Below are 20,866 nucleotides of genomic sequence, written 5' to 3' on the forward strand. Positions count from 1 at the left end.
TTGTGGCCTGGAGCTCGCCCCCAGTGCTGGAATTTGGGGAAGTGAAGAGGGAAGACATTCTGGGTAGAGAATGGACGAACCATAGGTTTCTTGGGGACCATCCATAAGTTCCCTTAGGACCGTCCATAGGGGACAGTATGCTCCCAGGAGGCAGTGACCCATCCTATACCAGATGCCCCAAGCTGAGGGACACTCTTCTCCTGGCCCCGCCAGACTAGGAGGAGATACACCCACTTTCCTTGGAGGATGGGGATGGGGGGAGTCTCCTGATGTTTTCTTGGCCTAAAACTCGGACTCTCAGGTTTGACTTTTGTTAAGTTTGTTTCATATGAGCTGAGGGGCCTAATTCTGAAAAGGAAGCATCAGGCCATTGGCCTTGACATTTGGCAGCAAATACCAGTGTAGAAAGGGATTTTGAAAACAGTGTGAATTTACTTTGAGAAGCCATTCCTTTCAATACATTTGTCAGAGGATACCTTGCTGTTCTCTCAACCTTTAATAATCTGCAGTGAGGGTTGTGTGCTAAGTCCTGGAGTGCACCTTTTCCTGTATCCATACCATGCTTGTACAGGGTGAATGCACACAGACTCTCTCTTTAGTAAGTGGTTCCTGACTCCCTGATTCAGTGTTCACCTCTTTAGGCTGGTGTTAACCTATTTTGATGGCTTTTCCATCTCCTTCCTAGACTGGCCTGCCTTGGTTACAGGAGGGAAGAAATCCATTTTCAATGGCCTTCTCCTGTTCTCCAGGACCCCCAGCTAGGACTGGAGAATGGACCCATCGCCCCGTTTCCTGCTAGAATGCACACATCAAGTTCACTGTGGCTGAGAGCTAGCAGTCCAGGCTGGCAAGAGTGGGTTGAGCAGTCTCCCCTTCTCTTTCTCCTGCCCACACACAAAGTCGTAGGTGGGGGGAAGTAGCAGCAGAATCAAACCAATGAGCTTATCCCCTTCAGGTCTGTAAAATCTTTTTAATCAAGAGATAATTTGATATCTTGTAAACTAAAGAGTACTCAAATCAAAGTACATCGAATGCTTTGGAATCATTAATTCTCCACCAACATGTTCAGGAGCCAGCCCACATGTGCAGTTTTATAAACCTTCCAACTCATTCAAGTCAAACAGATAATCAACATTTTCTTAAAAAAACATCTGTAGCATTTCTTGGTAAACTGAGTTGAGGTAGTTTTTGAACACTTATTTATAGAAGTAGGAGGAAACCCAATATCCTAAAATGTGAACATTCTGCCTTTGGCGTCTTCCACATCTCATTGAATCCTCATAGCAACCCTTATGAGGTAGAGTCCATCTTCCTTTTATTTGAAAATAATTGAGACCCAGAGAACTTAGAAAATAACCAGAGTTCCAAAGCCTGCGAGAGCCTGATTTTGAAAGCAAAACGAGCTGGTTCAAGGCTGATACGTTGGCTTCTATGCTTTGCTGCCTCAGTTACCACATTTTTAATAAGGATGATACTGAACTCACTGGGCTGATGTGGGGACTAGATGCAAGAATTTATTTGCATGTGTAGCACAGTATTTATCAAAAAATATAGCTATTGTTTAAAGAAAATCTCTCTCAGTGGACATATTTTCTCCTCTCTCAATTTCCTACCATTACCTTTATCACTTCCGTATCAGTTCCTTTGCTCATGCCTGTTCATGTGTGTGTGTGTGTGTGTGTGTGTGTGTGTGTGTGTGTGCGTGTGTGCGCACCTTCCTATGGGGAGAGTTTCATAGGCTCATTGGGAGCCATGGATTTAGTTTCTCAGCCTGTGGTATAAGAGGAAAGAGGGGGGAAAATTACAGAATGCTGTTTAGAGCCAAGAAATCATTTTTTTTTAAAGGGTGGTGTGCTCTTTTTGTGTTTTAGCCGTATGGAATACGTTGCTGTCTGAGCTGCATGAAGTTTTAGCTGTGGCCCCTAAAGCTCTGCAGAGATGTGAGTGTGTTCCTTCACCTACAGGCGCTGCAGCTCCCTCGCCAGGCCACCTGGTTTCTGTGTGCATGTGGGGCCTGGTGACTGCGTGGCCTTCCCACCAGGAATACGCCTGGGCTGCCTTTGCACACCCTTGCTTCAGCTGGCCTTGAGCTCAAGGACAGTCCCTTCTGTACTAAGCCAGTGACAGCCTCTCCTCCCTGTGCAAACAAGAGAACTATGTTATGTTCTACTCAGAAGCTGGTAAAATCCCACTGTCACTTTTCCCCTTCCTTCTACATACTTATTACAGAGTGTATGGTTTAAAGAGTCCCCTTCTTCACTGTAATCAGCCTCCCCCTCCTTCCTGATTCATCTGGGAAGTGATTATGGGGCCATAAGCACCAGAGTCTTCCCTGAATGATTCAAGCCAGCTAAGCTTGCTGTTGAGCTCGGCAGTTACCCAAGATATTAGGGAGTAAATGGCCTGGACACTCTTGGGGAGGAAGCACGGCTCTGGGCCACAGCACTGAATGGACTGCGATTCCTACAGACAAGCTTCAGAGAGCAATGACCAGAGTTGGTTTCGGGTGGCAGCTGCAGATGGAGTGCTCTGAGGGAAAACAGGAAGGGGTGCCTGGCCCAATAGGATGGCAAAAGTCAAATGTCATCTGTGTATGAGAGAGAGGGAGAGAGAGAGAAAGAAAGGTTTTATAAAGAACTCTGGAGAACTGTGTTTAGACAGGAGATTTGACTGTGCGGAGGGATTTAGGAACAGAAATCTAGTCCAATGTAAGGTATTGTCCAAGTATCAGCCCCCTCTGCAGCCTCAGCTATCAGTGTCCTCCTTACCTGTAGCCAAAAGAAAAAATAGGAAACTTTGTGCTGAATCATTTTTACAGTTTTCATCAGCATAATGGGTGGGGTGTGAAGCCCTGAGAGGCATTTGCTTCATCCTCAGCTACCTGGGTGATTTTCATGGCCAATGTTCTCCAGAGACTGATCTGACCTTCTGCTTAATGTCTTCCACCCTCCAGCTCTCAAGCCTACTTCCGGAATGCACACTGAAGTTATATATTGAGCTTGGCTCTGTCCTCCACAAGGGATATCACAGCATGGCTCTAATGCCCAGTCATGAAGTCTGGAGGTTGATGGCTCTACATGTGGTCTAAGCAGCTCCAGGACATTAAGGCACGGGTCAGAGTTTCTGAGACAGTTACCAGCTGGCTGCTACAACTAAAGACATTCATTTGCTCATATAGTTTGTGAACGGCCTAGCTGACCAGGATGCAGTAGAGGTACCCAGAGGATGCGGCTCAGCTGATGTCAAACCATTCCAGCTAGCACGCTTGGAGGCAGAAGAGCTATGCCCTCGATCCTGTCTTTTCTGCCCTTGCCCCAACAGCCACAGCTTTCTGAGAAGAAGATTGGCCCCAGAATTCTCAGGAGTTGGAGGGAAAAGTCCTAAATTAAACACCTAGAAATCCTTAGGCAAGCAAAACTAACAATTTTGATGGAAATAGGGTAGTGATGATCCAGAAAAGCAACAGGGAGGCAGCGAAAAGGAAGCATAAAGAACTGAGCAAGGAGAAATCAAAGAAAGAGAGGTACAAAGAGGAGTGGGTAATTTAGTTTTCAGTGATGGCTCAATCTGCCTGATAAACTCAAGAAATTCTCCTTAAGCTCAGAGGAAAAGGACAAAAGAAATTGTGAGAGATAAAAGTTGAGACAGAGAAAAGACAAAGCCAAGATATTAAAAATCTTTTCATAACGTGCCCAGAAAGGGAGCGTAGAGCTGATAGAGGAGAAACTGTTCTTGTACCCTACATCGGAGGAGTCAGTGACGCCAGGAGGGGTTATACATCCCATAGGTCTATAAGGTGGAGGGGACTTTGTCTAAAGGGCCTATGAAAAGTACAAGGACAGACTTCCACTCTGTGACAGGCATTTAAACCCTCACATTGAACTTCTTATCCTGCCTTTCTTCCAAACTCCCGTTGAAACAGCCAAAGGAAAATAATGATAGGGGAAAATCTGTCATTCTTCAAAACTGAAGAAGGATTACACCCACATACCAGACATTTCAAGGAATTTCTGTGAGACTTAATGCAGATGAAACCAGTTTGAGAGAAGGGTTTGACAACCTTCAATTCCCCTCACAGAAAAGAACCGCCTCTCCAGGGAGGGACCCCCACCAGGACCCAGTGATGCTCCCAGAATTGGTGGTGACAAGGGCTGTGGGCAAAAATTAATCCCAGAAAAGTCAGGAGGGGCAAATCTCCTTCGTCTTGAAGCATGCAGGATTGCCCAGGTATGGGGGTGCACACAGGACAAGGGTCCCACTGGGGGCTCACATTTGATGCCTGGCACAGAGAGAACATTGCCAAGGAGCTAGCTTGATGTGGTTACGTGCAGGGAAAAGAAACTCTTTAATATGAAGGCGAAACTGCTCTTTTGAGAGTCTCCACAGACAACTGGCTCTTAATTGTTTTCTTTCATCCATTCATTCATGACAAGCCTGCTATGTTCCAGGCACTGAGTTAGGCACTAGGGATTCAACAATGGACAAGTAGAGTGTTCTCTGTTTTGTGAAGTCACTCAAAAGAATTCAGCTTACCTCAGAAAGAAAAAAAAAATCATCTTTGCATTTGCTACATAAATGCCAAAGACCACAAAGCAATATGCATGGAATTTTGAGGGGAGAGGACTGTGACACAAATTTGTTTCTTATCAAGATATCTTAGACAAGCAGCTCTAAAAAACATAAACTATTCAGATACCACCCAACTGAGAAAAAAAAAAAAGACTCTACATAAAAGTGTTCCAGAAAAGCAAATAAACTCAACAATGTAAGAGAAATAGTGTAAAAGAAATGGCGGTGAGTGATAGAAACAATAGAACTTAATGAATGAACCTTATGCCTGATTTTGAATACATTGTGGCATTCCTGTGGATGCCAGAAGGATGCACATTTTCCTTCCCTTCCTACTAAGAGAATCCCAATTTTGTGTGATCACAACATGCCCTGACCCAGAGGGTGAAGCAAGACAACTCATTGCTCATTGTTGACGTTTGGCCGAGGGCTGGGTATGTGACTGAGTTCTGACCAATGAAATGTCAGGGAAAGTCTCCTGTCAGGCTTCTGGGGGAAGAATTGCTTCCTGATATAGACGGGTAGTGAGGTGGCCTGACCTTTCTTCCTCCCTTGAAGATGGTTGTCTAGGGATGAAATATCTGGAGTATGACATCAACCTTGTGACCACGAGGAGAAGGCCAAGAGAATCTGAGAGAGGCCCACATAGCACCTTGACATTTAAGAGCTACTGAACCAACATGGACCTGCCTCCCTCCACCCTCCTTTCTGTATGGTGTAATTAAATGCCCTTAATGTCAAAGCCACTGTTAGGTACTTTGATATGTGAAGCTGACGGTATGGTTGGAAATTTAATAAAATTATAGAAGATAATTCTTGAAAGAACACATATATGCATTGGTTAGGATTTAGAGTTAAGTAATCATAATCATCTAAATCTAAAGGCCCAGGTTATTATAGACACTTGGAGGACAGGATGGCATAGGAGAAGGGAAAGCAAAAATGTGCTTATTTTGTCCTTTTTCCTCGAAGAGCTGCTGTAAAATCCTTTTGTTTGATAGAGACATCAAATCACTAAACATTTTTAAAAGTAACCGGTAACAGAACAAAAATTGAACATGTAACATTCAAATTTCTAGAGGAAAAAGGGAGTGGAGGGAGAGAAGGGGAGACAGAGGGAGGGAGGGAGATTGAGTTAGCAAGAAATGTGAAAAACAGAAAGCACATATATGATCAGATGGTATTAAGCAAGCATAAATGTATCTGTATTCCCATTAAACATTAATAACTTTAACTGACCTTTTAAAAGACAAAATCTAACTAGAAGCTTTTAAGAAACAGACTCAACAGTGATACAAAAAGCGAAAACGGGTGCTTGGGTGGCTTAGTAGGTTAAGCATCCAACTTTGGCTCAGGTCACGATCTCATGGTTGATGGGTTCGAGCCGCACACCAGGCTCTGTGCTGACAGTGTGGATCCTGCTTGGGATTCTTCTCCCTCTCTCTCTGCCCCTGTCCCACTCTCCCTTTCTCTCTCTCAAAATAAATAAATAAACTTAAAAAAAAAAAAAAAAGCTAAAACAATTGCCCTGTAAGTGCAGACCAAAAGAAATCTGATGAGGCAATATAATTATGAGAAAACTAAAATTTGTAGGATAAAAAAAAGAGGAATTAGATTACAAACCAGATCATTTTGGTCAAAACTATTAGAAATATAAGGAGATAAGAAGGACTGAAGAGACAAATTATAGTCCATGTGTGGCAGAATGTCACGTTAATGGCCCCCCAGTGAAGCATATTTCCTGTCACCCATGGCTTTGTGTAGTCCCCTCCCATACTGAATCCGGGTTGAGCCATGCATCTTGCTTAGTTCAGTGGGACTTCAGTGAACAAGAAGGATGGTACAAGCAAATAGTTACAAACACTTTTGTGCATTACAGCTTGCTTTCTGCCATCATGGGTAGAAGCCCCATCTAGTCTACCAGAGGATGGGAAGCCACGTGGGGCAGAAAGAAGCCACCATTCCTTAACCTAGCCACGCCTGGTCCACCAGTTGAATTCAGTTGGAAGAGTGAACCCAGCCAACTCACAGAGTCATGAAAAATAATCAAATGTCATTGTTTTAAACTATAAATTTTGGGTTTGTTTGTAGTAATAGATAATAGTTTGTTATGTAGCAATAGATAATGGATATGCTTTTTGAAATCTGAGCATTTCTTTCTATCTGTGGCACCTCAAAAGGGTAAAAATTAAGTAAAGTTGTGATGAATTTGAATAATTTATCTAATACAATTAATTTCATATATACAAATCAAGATGTTCTCTTCTGCAAATATAAACACATTCCTTTCAAATATTCATAGAAGATGTTTAAGGAACGATTGTATGCTGACCCTCAAATGAAACCTTAAAAAATTCTAAGAAGAAAAAACTGTTTAGGCTACAGTCACTAACTACAATACAATTAAATTAGAACTTAATAACAAAGGACAACTTAAATGTACAATCACTTGGAAATAAAATTTTGGCTTCCTCAATTACTCTTGGATCTAAGAGAAAAATTAAAATTATGCAATGAAGTAAGTAATGAAAACATTTGGGGATTCAGCCAAAGCTGTGCAAAGAAACACTTGTAGCCACAAATTTTCTTTTATTATTAAGAAATAATAGACAATGAAGTACCAATTTAACTGAAGTAGAAATTAAAAAAAGAAAACTCTAAGGAAAGCAGAAATACGAGGTCACACAATTAAGGCACAAATTAATGAATTAGGAAAAGCAAAAAATCAGAGAATAAATGCGAGAACATTTTTGAGAAGAATGGTAAAAGTATGGCAAAAAGAGGAAAACTTTACAGCATTGGGAATGAGAAGTAGGATAGAACATATGTAGAAAAGATCTTTAAATTATAAGAAAATAGTATGTATGACTCAATGAGTTTGAAAAATCTCATTAAAACTATTAACTTTTCTAGGAAAATATAATTGCCAAATTGGCTTAAGAAGAAGTAGAAATTTGAAAAGACTAATAATCAGAGAAGAAATGGAAAAGTTGTTAAACAGTTACTCTGTAAAAGATGCCTTCTCCACAGTTATAAAGTATATTTCTTTTAGCCCTCGAGGAATTTAATGTCCTTGCTATATAAAAGTTCTAGAACATAAAAGAGGATAAAAAGTATCCCAATTCAGTCTTTTAAACTAAAATAACCCTGATATCCCAAACTAACAAAAGTGAAAAAATAAATAAAAAAGGGGGGGAGGAGCCCAAACTAAAGACCAATCTGACTTAAAAGCACAGATGAAAAAAAGTAAAATACAATGTTAGCAAATCAAATCCAAAATGTTATTTAAAACAATTTACTATGACTAAGTAGAGTTTGCTCTGGTAATTCAGGTAATATTTTATCAACGTAAATAATTACATTTTAAGTTGAGATGTAATGGGCATATAACATTAATCTTACCTGTACAACGTAATGATTCAATATTTGTATATACTGCAAAATGATCACCATAAGTCTAGATAAATGCATCCCACGTGTAATTACACTTTTTCCATATTTTATTTATTTCTAAATGTTTATGTATTTATTATTTTGAGAGAGAGAGTGAGAGAGTGCACGCAAGCAGGGGAGGGGCAGAGAGAGAGGGAGAGAGAATCCCAGGAAGGCTCTGTGCTGTCATCAAAGAGCCCAGGGTGGGGCTCAAATTCACGAACTGTGAGATCATGACCTGCGCCAAAATCAAGAGTCAGACATTTAACCTACTCAGCTACCCAGGTGCCCTTTTTTTCACATTTTAATTTTTTTAATGTTTATTTCTGAGAGAGAGAGACAGACACAGAGAGAGAGACAGCGCGATCAGGGGAGAGGCAGAGAGAGGGAGACACAGAATCGGAAGCAGGCTCCAGGCTCCGAGCTGTCAGCACAGAGCCTAAATGGGGCTCAAACCCACAAACCGTGAGATCATGACCTGAGCCCAAGTCGGACACCCAACCGACTGAACCACCCAAGTGCACCCCCACTTTTTCACAATTTAAAATCAAAGATAAAATATAATTATCTCTATAGTTGTGGGAAAAGTTCTTAGTTACCTAGAAATAGGCTACTTCATTAACATAAGGAAATCCTGTGTCAAATCAGCATGCATAAAATCCTTCATCTGAAAACGTTAGAAGCATTCCCATTAGCAGGCAGGAAGCAAACAAGAATGCTAATTAACATTCTGCATACAATTTGATTTGGTAGTGAAGAACTTTAAGGTTTTTGGAACTCATTAACTTTCCCAATTCTTTCTGCACTGATTTGCAATAATACCTTCACCATACCACAAATCTGTTATGTTCTTGGTCCCGCCCATCCCAGGCTTTATACTCTGTATTACTAATTTGTCTATCTCTGTCCCCTAATTTACACTGTTTTGCATTATTTTAACTTCATAATATGTTCTTATGTGTATTTTAAACCACACACACACACACACACACACGAGGGTACCCAAAGTGTCCTACAGAAAAGTTTAACAAATTAACACTCCAACCAGCTGTGTGGTAGGCAGTTTCCTGTATTAGGTATTTTTCCCCAAGCCAAGATAATATAAATCATAGGTTTGGGGGTCACATATACCTTGGAGAATCTAATGAAAACTATGAAGTGTCTTCCCCACCATCCCCAGACAGCTCTGTCTGTATCTGTATCCTTATCTGCTTCTATCTACATTTATATACCAAATTGTGCATATTATTATATGCATTTACAGACCCTGAAGCTTATGCATGGACTCCAGGTTAACAGCAACTGAAATATTCATTTATACTTATTCCAACACCTTTTACATTTAATTCTTAAATCCAATTGACATGCTTCGAGGGATTCTTTACAATACATTCCTAACAAATGTACAGTATGATCCAAACACACAGAGAGAAACAGAAAGAGGCTATAGAGATACCGAAACGCCTGACCCTTGTGTCTGGGTGGTTAAAGTGAGGGATTCTCTGTCTATTCTCTGTACTTCTGATTTAAATATTCCACAGTGAAGAAACTGATTTCTTTCAGAAAGAAAGGCAGTGAGGGGCAGTGTGGTGGATTTCAGAGTTGCCGAGAAAGAGCCACTTTTCACGGTAGAGGTGACCATGGGTGGGTCTGGAGAGATGAAGTTTGAACACCAACTGTTTGCGCTGCTGCCCCAGCAGGGGCAGGAATGGGCCCCATCTCACTCTCGAGACACAGGGCCTCAGTGTGTGCCCGGCCTGTGATGGGCCGATACCGCGCTCCTCGAACAAGGGCCCTGTGTCTGCCACTGTCCAGCACAAAGGACAGAGGTCCCCTGTTTACTTTGGATTAGAAACGCTCAAATGAAGGACAGCAAAAACATTTGAATTTTCCTTCTTTTCAGTTTCTTACCAAAAAAAATGTGAATTGGGGACTTTTTGGCATCTTCCCTGAATAAAAATCAATCAGACTAGATTGCCGAGGGAGTCTTCAAGAGCTTCCCTTGTTTATTTTATTTTATTATTTTTTTAGGTTTATGGTATAAAAGCTAAGAAGTAGCAGTGACTGACTAGGCCCCTGAATTGTCCATTCATTTCCCAGGAAATGGGGCATTCCCAGTACCTTGGTCAGCTGGAACAAGTGACTTTTGACCTTTTGCAACAAGCCCATTACAGGCTGGAAGCACCCACAGATTCATGGCCACGCCCTGTCCTCCCTCCCTCCCGTCTAACCTCCCACACATCGGAATACTCTTTTCCTCTCGGATACTCATTCAAAGCCCAATCTCTTAGGAAATGAGACCCCCACAAAAGGATCGAAGTTTTATCAGGCAAAGGATTCTTTACATCGTAAAAGTCAAGGTGGTTCTACATTGAGAGACTGTGCCTGAGACTACAGGGAATAGGCTCTTGAAGGTGACGGTGACACAAATTGTATGCAGGCGTGTAGTTTCTGGGTTCAGATCCTAGCTCTGGCACTGAGGAGCCAAAGACAACTTTCTAAACCTTTCTAATTGTCCATTTTTTAACCTGCACCATGGGGATAATCCTTACACCCAGCACAGAGAGTCCTGGATGAAGCTGAAATGAGGCAATGTGTGTAAAGGGTGTGATCACAGCCGTGTTACTGCTGTGACCTGCAGCTGTTGTCACCTCGAATGGGACAGGCAGTCGCAGTATTTGCCCAATTTGGGCAGATGGGGCCAAACCGATGCGCTTGTAGCTCTGGCAAAGCACAGCTTGCATGGACAGTGGTGTTCTGCCTGACACCAGCTCCTTCTTGAGGAGCTACCATAGCATCAGTAACGGTCAAAGGGGGTGGACCCCTAGGGGAGGGGCTTTTGTGCTGCACATCTGACCCTGCCCTCTGAGTCTGACGAGCTCTTCTAGCAGTGTGAGATTGAGAAGGGCCACCTGTGAGGTGAGGTGTCCCCATCAGGGGTGTGTGGTGTGCAAATGGACGGTATTGAAAGGGGAAACGCGAGACACTGGTTTACATCCACGTGATCATCCCCAGCGCTGTCGAATCTCAGCAGTCACTAACACCAGAGGCAAATGCCTGAAGGGACATTTGCTTGTCACATTCCAGATCCAGAGAGTCCCTCATTCAGTTCTTCTAGGGATGTTATTTAGAGTTGAGACCCTGAGACACCAAGCAGAATAGCTAGCTAGCCGGTAAGGTGGGCATTCCCACTTCTCTTTAGCCACTGAGTTTTTATTGGCCACCAGCAGGAACATAGAAAAAAAAATAAGCCAGTGGATTTTAAGATAGAACTAAGATCACACAAAGAAAACTCCTAAGAGTTAAGCCATTCTATCACACACTTCTCAGAGTTCCAGTGGAAACTAGCATTTCTTCCTACCATGGGTAGATGAGCTGTTTCTAGAGCAGAAGTGATTGCTCGGACAAATAACCAGAAGGCAAAAGTCAGTAATAAGTTATCTGGAAGTCCACGTGGCAAGTGGCAAGTGGCAAGTGCAGTTTCTTTGGCTCCAGACTGACTCCAGAACCTTCTGTTGGTTCGCCTTTCCCTCCCCTCTATTCTGTTTCAGCTTGCTCTCCTGCTGCCTAACCCTGCCCCTTACCCTGCCCTGCTCTCCTCTCCCTCTTTGCCTCTTCCTCTCATTCTGCCATCTCTCACCTTCTCCCTCTGTTTACCAGCCACACAAGAAATTAAGCAGTCCAACGATTGTTTACTTCATTCAAACAAGTAAGGTTTTAGAATTTGTCCTTAGTTTCAGGAGAGTATGTTAATATTTTATCTTTTTTTTTTTTTTAAGTCTAAATTTAGTTGGCCTTTGTCCAGATGTGATTCACTTCACTTTTTCCCCTTTTAGTGGGTATGTCATTCTCAGTTAACAACAATAACAATAAAAATCCTCTGATCTCTATCCTGGTCTGGAAGATACTCTATGCAGTTATTTTATTTCTTACTCTTAATATAACTGGACCTCTGATTTTTAATATTTTTTCTTGTGAGCATTCATATAAACCTAACGGCACATGTTTGCAAAGATAGTAGTAAGCAGCTCAGCACAACTGGTTTCCTGCCCGTGACCTCACCTTTACCTGCATCTTGAAACCGCATCCTGAATCCGAGAGCAAACACGCCTGCCTACAGTACCTCTTGCCCGATCCCTGACTTAAGTATCACTAAGATCTGGCCTGCTGGCTATTACAGGCTTCCTGATGCCAGACAGGAATCTGCCAAGTGACCTGCTTCTCCAGTTAGGTGAGACCTTGGAATTCCCCTGGTCGGGACCTCCTAGGAAGGACAGGTTCTATGGTATTGCTGTTGGATCACACCGAGTAAGATAACCAACCTTTCTCTCTTATGGTAGCGCTTACAAAGAGCTTCTGAATTCTTATCTCATTTGCTCTTGCCACCAACCATGTGTGGTGAAGCTATGGGTGTAGCCCTGTTTTATAGATGTATGAACTGAGAGTCAGAGAGACTAAGTGATTTGTCCAGGGTTACACAGCAAGGAAGTGTCAGGGCAAGCATCTGAGTACTGGCCTCTGAACTCCAAATCCAGGGCGTGGCACAGAGTAGGCTCAGTAAAGATCTGTCCTATTACACCTTCTGTAAGCTAAACAAAAGTCACTGCTTCTCTCTTAGAGGGCCACCTCTCCAGGAGAGGACATTACCACTACCAGGACCTGCAGCAAAGAAGAATTAAAAACATGGTCCTGCTGTGATATTAATTATTTAGGTCTCCAAACTTTCTTGGCCTCTTTGGATTTTCCCTTCTGGCTCCCCTGAGACTGCTGTTTTATGTACTACCTGCATGAAGAAGAAAGGAATTTTCCCATTTTTCACAGAAATGACAGTTGAGAATCATTGGCACAATCTAATAGAAATGTTAGCAACCAGCTTCACATGAGGACTAAGTCTGGCCCTCATGAACCACATTCGACTCTCACATTCCACGTCATCCTCTCTAGAGTTTTCTGGGCAACTGGGAAAGATTTTTCCTTTCAAATGACAATGGAATTGGCAAAATTGGGAGTGAAGGTAAAACTTGGCACCAAGTTAGAGATGGTGGAGTATATGTTGAAGGGCTGATGAAAATGTAAGACTTGGCTGCATTATTTGTGGGGACTCCAACTGGGAGAGGTTAAATACTGTAATTTTTCCTTTTTTTGTTTTTGTTTTCATTTTGATTCTGAAAAAGAAAGCTGGTTTGCCCATTTTTTATTTTTAAAAACTTGGGGGGGGGAAGACAAAAGAGAAAGGAACAATTTAAAAAAAAACATTTTAAAACTCAACAGCCAAAAGAAGTTTGATAGAGAGGCAGGTGACTAAGAGAGTGAGGAATGACACGCATGCCTCCTCTGGGAGGGGCTCCACCTGCGAGCATCGTCACACACAAGGGATCTCAGCACCAAACATGCTCTCACATGTATGGTGGTGGTGAGCAGTTTGAGAGAAATTGAAGTCAGAACAAAGAAGAGTCTGGAACGTGTTTAATGATTTATCCCTGTAGATCATTCTAGGCAACGTAAAATTGGGGAGACATCTTGGAATTCCCTGACTCTTGCACAGTTCAGCTGGGAAGTAAGGACCAATACCTGTTTCCTTGGGAATGTCTCCAAAAGTCATTTAGAAGTATCTAAATATGAGATTTAGTTGAAGTGGCCCTACTCACCAAGCTATGATCACAATCAAAATGTCATCCTTCTAAGTCATTAACAAATTTCTCACCCTTGCTACATTCTCAGAACCCCCCCCCCCTCTCTCTCACACACACACACACACACACACACACACACACACACCCTTCCATGCCACTGAATCTAAAACTTTCCTAGTTAACTCCAACTCCCTTTCATGGCTCAGCCTAAATGTCACTTCCTCAAGGCAGCCTCCTCTGATTCCTCAGACATGCTCAGGGCCACCCATGAACTCTGACAGTACCCTGCAGGCTTCTCAAGGGCACTCCTAGCATTTCTTTTGTTCCCATCTCAGGGAATTTCATCTGACCCCCAAATGCAGATATGGACGCTCTTCTGTTCTACCTCACCCCTCACTAGATTCTCCTGGGCTGACAAGTATTCTGGGGTGTTAAATAGAAGGATCCCCTGAAGGATGTGGAGGTGATGGCCCTCCTGGGTGTGGGTGGGAGCCAAAGTAGGCATTGGAAACATGAAGGATTGGGGCTGGAAAAGTTGCTGATTTTGTGAGCCTGAACAGATGACACCGTCTTCTCTGGAGGCAACACCTCTGGTAGACAACTGCTAAAAGGCCTGTGGAGTCCAGGAACTAAGTCTGCCAACGTGGTCCCTTCTGACCCTTGACCCTTTCGTGGTCAAGCTTGGATGGAGAGGGTAGAACCTCTAGAAGAATCGCCTGCCACTGAGGGACATGTGGGTCAGGATAAATGTCAGCCAATGTGGGAGCCGTCCAGCCTGAGCAATGGGGCCCTGCCCTGTTTTCCTGGACGGCATCAGCTCCAGAGTAACAGGAGTCACCAGCGAGAACTTCACCATCCTGGGCAAGTAGATTCTCAGGCAATTTTAATTTGACTTAGGGAAAGTAAAGGGTCTTTTATCTAAATTCATAACTACTATACTCATCCCACAATTATAATTATGTAAGGACTTCCAAAATTGTCAGTTTTATGTCTACTTTCCCCTGTTAGTTTTTTTTCAATATATGAAGTTTATTGTCAAATTGGTTTCCATACAACACCCAGTGCTCATCCCAAAAGGTGCCCCCCTCAATACCCATCCCCCACCCTCCTCTCCCTCCCACCCCCCATCAACTCAGTTTGTTCTCAGTTTTTAAGGGTCTCTTATGCTTTGGCTCTCTCCCACTCTAACCTCCTTTTACTTTCCCCTGTTAGAAGCTTATATGCCTAGAACAGGCTACAATGTAGTTGATCCAAATATTGATACAAATATTCATTCAATGGATATGTGAATTAATCTTCAAAAAATTCTGTGATCCTCCAATAATAACAAACCCTCTTGTTGGAAACTTTTACCAAAGCAAAATCATAAAACTACCATGATCCATGTTTTTGAGAAATCTGTATCAGCCCTGCAAGTATGAAATCACAAATTTTGAAAAAAGGTTTTTGGGTTTTTGTTTTTTTTTTTAAGGTAAGAAGAATAAAGACTTTTGCTAAGAATGGGCCTCAGTCCCTATGGATTAGGTATCTTTACCAAGGGCTCACCCTCTACCTCTGATGGGTCCTGCCAGACCACCCCTTCCTCTTCTTGTATTTTTCCAGCCTTAACCACCTGATCAAATGCTTGTAAAAGAATAAACCAAGGGAGACTTGAGAAGCAAGCAGCAGACACTGAAGTTTTCACTTTGCAGAGAAAGTACTGACAGGAGGTCTGCATTCTAGGAGTTTCAACTGATGGGAAAGGCAGTGGTCCAATGGTTAGAAAAGTGTCTTGTCAAGAGGGGCTTGGGGGAGGAGAGACAGCAAAAGGGGTCTCTTTGTGCTGAAATCGGTGGAGTGACCTCCGATGTGTACAGAGAAAATCAGGTCCTATATAAACAGCTTATTTTAAGTGACAAGATAATAGCATTCTCTGAGGCCTGGACTCTATTTCTTTACACCATTCTTGCCCAACCAAAACCATACGGTCCTATTTCACAGATTTCTGGCAACTTGCCTCTCTCCTTAATGACACACATATAAAAATAGGTAGCCACAAAGAAATGACTTCTGGCTCTAAATGCCATTTAGTTATAAGCGTATGAGAGCCTCTCCCAAATTTTTTTCAGTGATACTTATGAAAACAAAGAGAAAGACAAGAACTCAAAGGAATACTAGAAACTTCGACCCAGTCAATGGCTTACCTAGATTTAGGGAGCATTTTCGTTAATTCTAAAGTGAGACACATTGGATTGATACAAACCTATCCGCATAAGATCTCATGCAACAGAAGTCAATAGGAAGCTAGCTGCCCTACTTCTTGTTAGAGGTACAGAGATCCAAGGTCTGTACCAAGTAGAAGATGAGGTGGATACTCATATGCCATGGAAGTGCTTTTTGAGGATGCTGATCCTACATCTGTCGGGAGGTAGCCCCTCCCAGGAAATAACTGGTCATGAAGTGTGTATATATGTGGGGGAGGGGTGGGAGGAAAGAGAACCAGCAATTTTGCATTATATCCTGGGAGGTGCAATATTTACAAGTTCAACACTACAAGCAAGGGTGGGGACAGGAAGATCACTAATACCAGTATATGCTATTATGCTATCAACTGCAGTTTTGCAGGTGACTCCTTAGGTCAGAGGAATAGAGAATGAGGTGGGGGAATGTGCTACCTCAGTAGAACTGAGCCAGGCTTGGTGCATGCCTGCTAAAAACTGAAATTTGGTATGAACATTGTGCATGTCAGCTTGTATTCCAGGTCTGAAAAGGAGATACTCATCACGCAGTAGACTAAGCGTGTGGCCAAGGGCAACTCACTGATGACCAACATCTAGTCTGGAAAGGCCAGCTTAGTTCAAGATGAGAAAAAAAAAAACACCCAAATCCTACTATTTATTTATACGTGAAAACTGGTCATATGTAAAAAATCCTACAGAATGAGGAAAAGGGAATAGAATTCTGAAGATTCTTTTAAACAGTATATGGTAGAACCAGAAGAACATTTCAGAAAGGTTACAACTTCAGTAAAATGAAGGAAGATGTAGTATTTATCAGGGTGATCATTTAATTTATCTAATTGAGAGTGAAGTGGGGGGCTTTAATAATAATTACACCAGTTATACGGAAGTATCTCTCATAAAAAGATAAAAACTTCTAATGAAAATTTTAGCATATAGAACCCAGAGAAGACATTTTAAAAGACACAACATCATGACCAAATGAATTTCTTCCAGGAATGTAAGTTTGATTTAGTTTTGCAAAAATCAATGTAATTCATGTATTGACAGAATAGAGAAAAAAATTTTTGATAGATGAAGAAAAAGAACTTGATAAAATTGAACATAGAAGAATGATAAAATTCTCAGCAAAGTAGGAATGGAAGGGAACATCTTTGATCTGGTTAAAGTATGTCTCAGAAAACTTATAGCTTGTATTATAATTAATGGTGAGTTAATAAATGTTTTCCCTGTGAAATTGAAACCATGACAGGGATGTCCACTGTCACCATTTCTATGCAACATAGAACCTGAAGTCTTGGGGGCAGGGGTGGAACATACAGCTTGGAGAGAAGCCAAACTTTATTGGTAGACGACATGATTGATTCCATATGTATAAAATTCAATATAATGTATAATTAGAATTAATAAGTGACGTTAGCAAGGATGCAGAATACAAGATCAATATAAAAATCAGTTAATTTCTAGGTACTAGCAATATATAATTTAAGATGAAGGAAAATTACCATGTATAATAGCATCAGGATCATCAAATACTTAGAAATGAATATAAGATGTTCAAGATTCTCCACTGAAAGCCACAAAATACTGAGAGAAAAAAATTAAAGACCCAAAGAAATGGAGAAATGTACCATGTTCATGGATCAAAATATATAATATTGTTTAGATATCACTTCTCTCCAAATAGGATTGCAGTCCCAATCCAAATCCTACATGCTTGTCTACAATGTGACTTTGCTACTGCCTCATCGATACATGAAGGCTAATTTTCCTTTCTTTGAATCCAAATGGGTTTGTATGCTGTATGACTTTCTTTTTTTTTTTTTTTTAACGTTTATTTATTTTTGAGACAGAGAGAGAGCATGAACGGGGGAGGGGCAGAGAGAGAGGGAGACACAGAATCGGAAGCAGGCTCTAGGCTCTGAGCCATCAGCCCAGAGCCCGACGCGGGGCTCGACGTGGGGCTCGAACTCACGGACCGCGAGATCGTGACCTGAGCTGAAGTTGGACGCTTAACCGACTGAGCCACCCAGGCGCCCCTGTATGCTGTATGACTTTCTAGACAGATCATAAATGGCAAAGCAGCTTCAACCTGGATTATTGGAATACTCACTCTTTTAGACTTCAGCTTCCATGTAAGCATTCCAACTGCACTGAGGTGCCATGCTATGAGGAAGCCCAAACTAGCCTATGTAAAGAGATCACACAGAAAGGCCCTTGGATTATGTAAAGAGAAGACTATGTGAATACCTGGTCAGCCCCCAGTGGCTCCAGCTCCCTGGTGTTCAAGCTCTAGCCATCATCCAACTACAACTGCATGAAACCCCAGAAGCGTAGAGCTAAGTCCTTCCTTCATTCCTGACCCACAGCAACAAAAGGAGATAATAAAATAATTATTGTTTTAAGTCACTACCTTGTTTTATTTTTTAAATCCATTTTACTGAGGTATGACTGACATGTAAAAAGCTGTACATATTTAATGTATACAACTTGAGTTTGGGCATAAGTATACACCATGAAACCATCATCATCATCAAGGCCATAGACATATCCATCAACTTCCAGAGTTTCCTCCCATGTCTATTATGATGAAGATAATGATGATAATGATGAAGGTATGATGTATATATGGTAAGAACACTTAACATAAGATCTACTTTCTTAGCAAATTAAGTATAAAAGACAGTATTGTTTTTATACATACACTGCTGTATAGTAAATCTCTTATTTATCTTATGTAACTGAAACTTTGTACTCTTTAACCATCATCTCCCCATTTCTTCCTCAGCAGTCCCTGGAAATCACCATTCTACCCCATGCTTCTAGGAGTTTGACTATTCCATATATAAGTGAAGTCACACAGTATTTGTCTTTCTTTGGCTGGCTTATTTTACTTAATGTCTTCTGGGTCCATCCATGTTGTCACAAAAGGCAGAATTTCCTTCTTTTTTAAGTCAGAATAGCATTCCACTGTATGTGTCTTAGTCTGTTTAGGCTGCTATAACAAAATACCAGAGACTGGGGCCCCTGGGTGGCTCACTGCCTTAAGCGTCTGACTGTTGTTTCGGCTCAGGTCACGATCTCATGTTTGTGAGTTTGAGCCCGCGTTCGGCTCTGTGCTGACAGTGTGGAGCCTGCTTGGGATTCTCTGTCTTTCCCTCTTTGCCCCTCCCACACATACTCTCTCTCTCAAAATAAATAAACTTAAAAAAAAAAAAAAATACCAGAGACTGGGTAGCTTATAAACAACAGAAATTTATTTTTCACGGTGTGGAAGCTGGGAAATCTATGATCAAGGTACTGGCAGATCTGCTGTCTGGTTAGGATCCATTTGTGGTTCATAACTGGTATATTTTTGCTGTGTCCTCACATGGTAGAAGGGAAAGGGGAGCTCTCTTGGGCCTCTTTCAAAGGGCACTAATCCCATCTATGAGAGCTCCACCTTCATGATATAATTGCTTCCCAAAGGCTCTACCTCCTAATACCATCATCTTGGGGGTTAGGATTTCAACATATGAATTTACGGCGGTGGGGGGCACAAACACTCAGGCTATAACAGTATGTATATACCACATTTTCTCTCCTATTTATCTGTCACTAGGCTGTAGGTTGTTTCCATACCTTGTGAATGCTGCTGTACTAAACGTGGGAGTGCAAATATCTCTTCAAGATCCTGATTTCTATTCCTGTGGATAAATACCCAGAAGTGAGATTGCTGGATCATATGACAGCTCTATTTTTAATTCTTGAGGGACCTCTATGTTGTTTTCCATAATGGCTGTAACTAATTTACATTTTCATCTCAGTATACCCTCGTCCACATACTCACCAGCACTTATCTTTTTTTGTTATTAATTAATAAAAGGCAACCTAGCAGGAGTGAGGTAATATGTTTTTATGGTTTTGATTTGTATTTCTCTGGTGATTAGTGATACTGAGCACCTTTCTATATGCCTGCTGGCCTTTTGCATGTCTTCTTCGGAGAAATGTCTATTTGGATCTATTCCCCATTTTTAAAACAAATCTTATTTGTTCTTTTTGCCATTGAGTTTAGGAGTTTGTTATACATTTTGGATACTGACCCCTTATCAGATATATAGTTGCAAATATTTTCTCCTGTTCTTTAGGTTGTCTTTTCATTTTGCTGATGATTTCCTTTGCTGTGCAGATTGTTTTTCATGTTGCCCCACTTCCTTATTTTGCTTTTATTGCCTAGGATTTTGGTGTCATATCAAAAAAATCACTACCCAGACCATGCCAAGGAACTTTTTCCTGGAAGTTTCAGTCCAAGATGGCAACCTAGGAGGCTCCTGAACTCACTTCCCACCGAATCTATAGCTACACATGGATCAGTTCCCTCAATTCCCTCTGAGAGAAATCTAGAAACTAGATACATGATTCCTACATGCTGGGAAAATGAGAAAACACCCACATCAAAATGGGTAGAAAAGGCTGAGATACACTCTTGTCATAAACCTCACAGTCACATACATTTGGGAAGGAACACACAACCCCCAGCTCCTCCGTGAGGAGCAAAGGGTTTGGACTCAGCATCTAGCACCACAACTTTTAAGACCCCCACCTGAGGATCAGACTCCAAAGCACCTATCTCTAAAGTCAGTGGGGCTTTCATCCATGAGACCCACAAGACTATAGCAAAAAAAGCCCAAATACTTCTTAAGGGGCTCATGAGGACTCTGGCTATCCCCTCAGAGCTCAGCAGAGAGGAAGCAGACAGAAGTGCCCATCTCCCAGTCTATCCCTGAATAAAACCTATCTGCATACTTCAAAAGCTGCTGTCAAGGGCCAGGCTTCTATTTTATCACACATCTAGGAGCTGACTGTGATTGTCCCAGAGATGGGAGACGGGGGAGGCTGACAGGTATCATTTCCGCATTCTCTCCCTGGCCTGCTCCAGGTCATCAGTGTCTTCCTGGAAGAAGCTGTGCACCTATCTGGTGCTCTGGCTTTTGTGGCCGCTGCCCAGGGTACACAGCCCTTGACCGTCTGCCT

This window comes from Panthera pardus, unplaced genomic scaffold, assembly GCF_024362965.1.
Source record: "Panthera pardus isolate Hobbes unplaced genomic scaffold, ASM2436296v1 HiC_scaffold_25, whole genome shotgun sequence".
Lineage (NCBI taxonomy): Eukaryota > Metazoa > Chordata > Mammalia > Carnivora > Felidae > Panthera > Panthera pardus.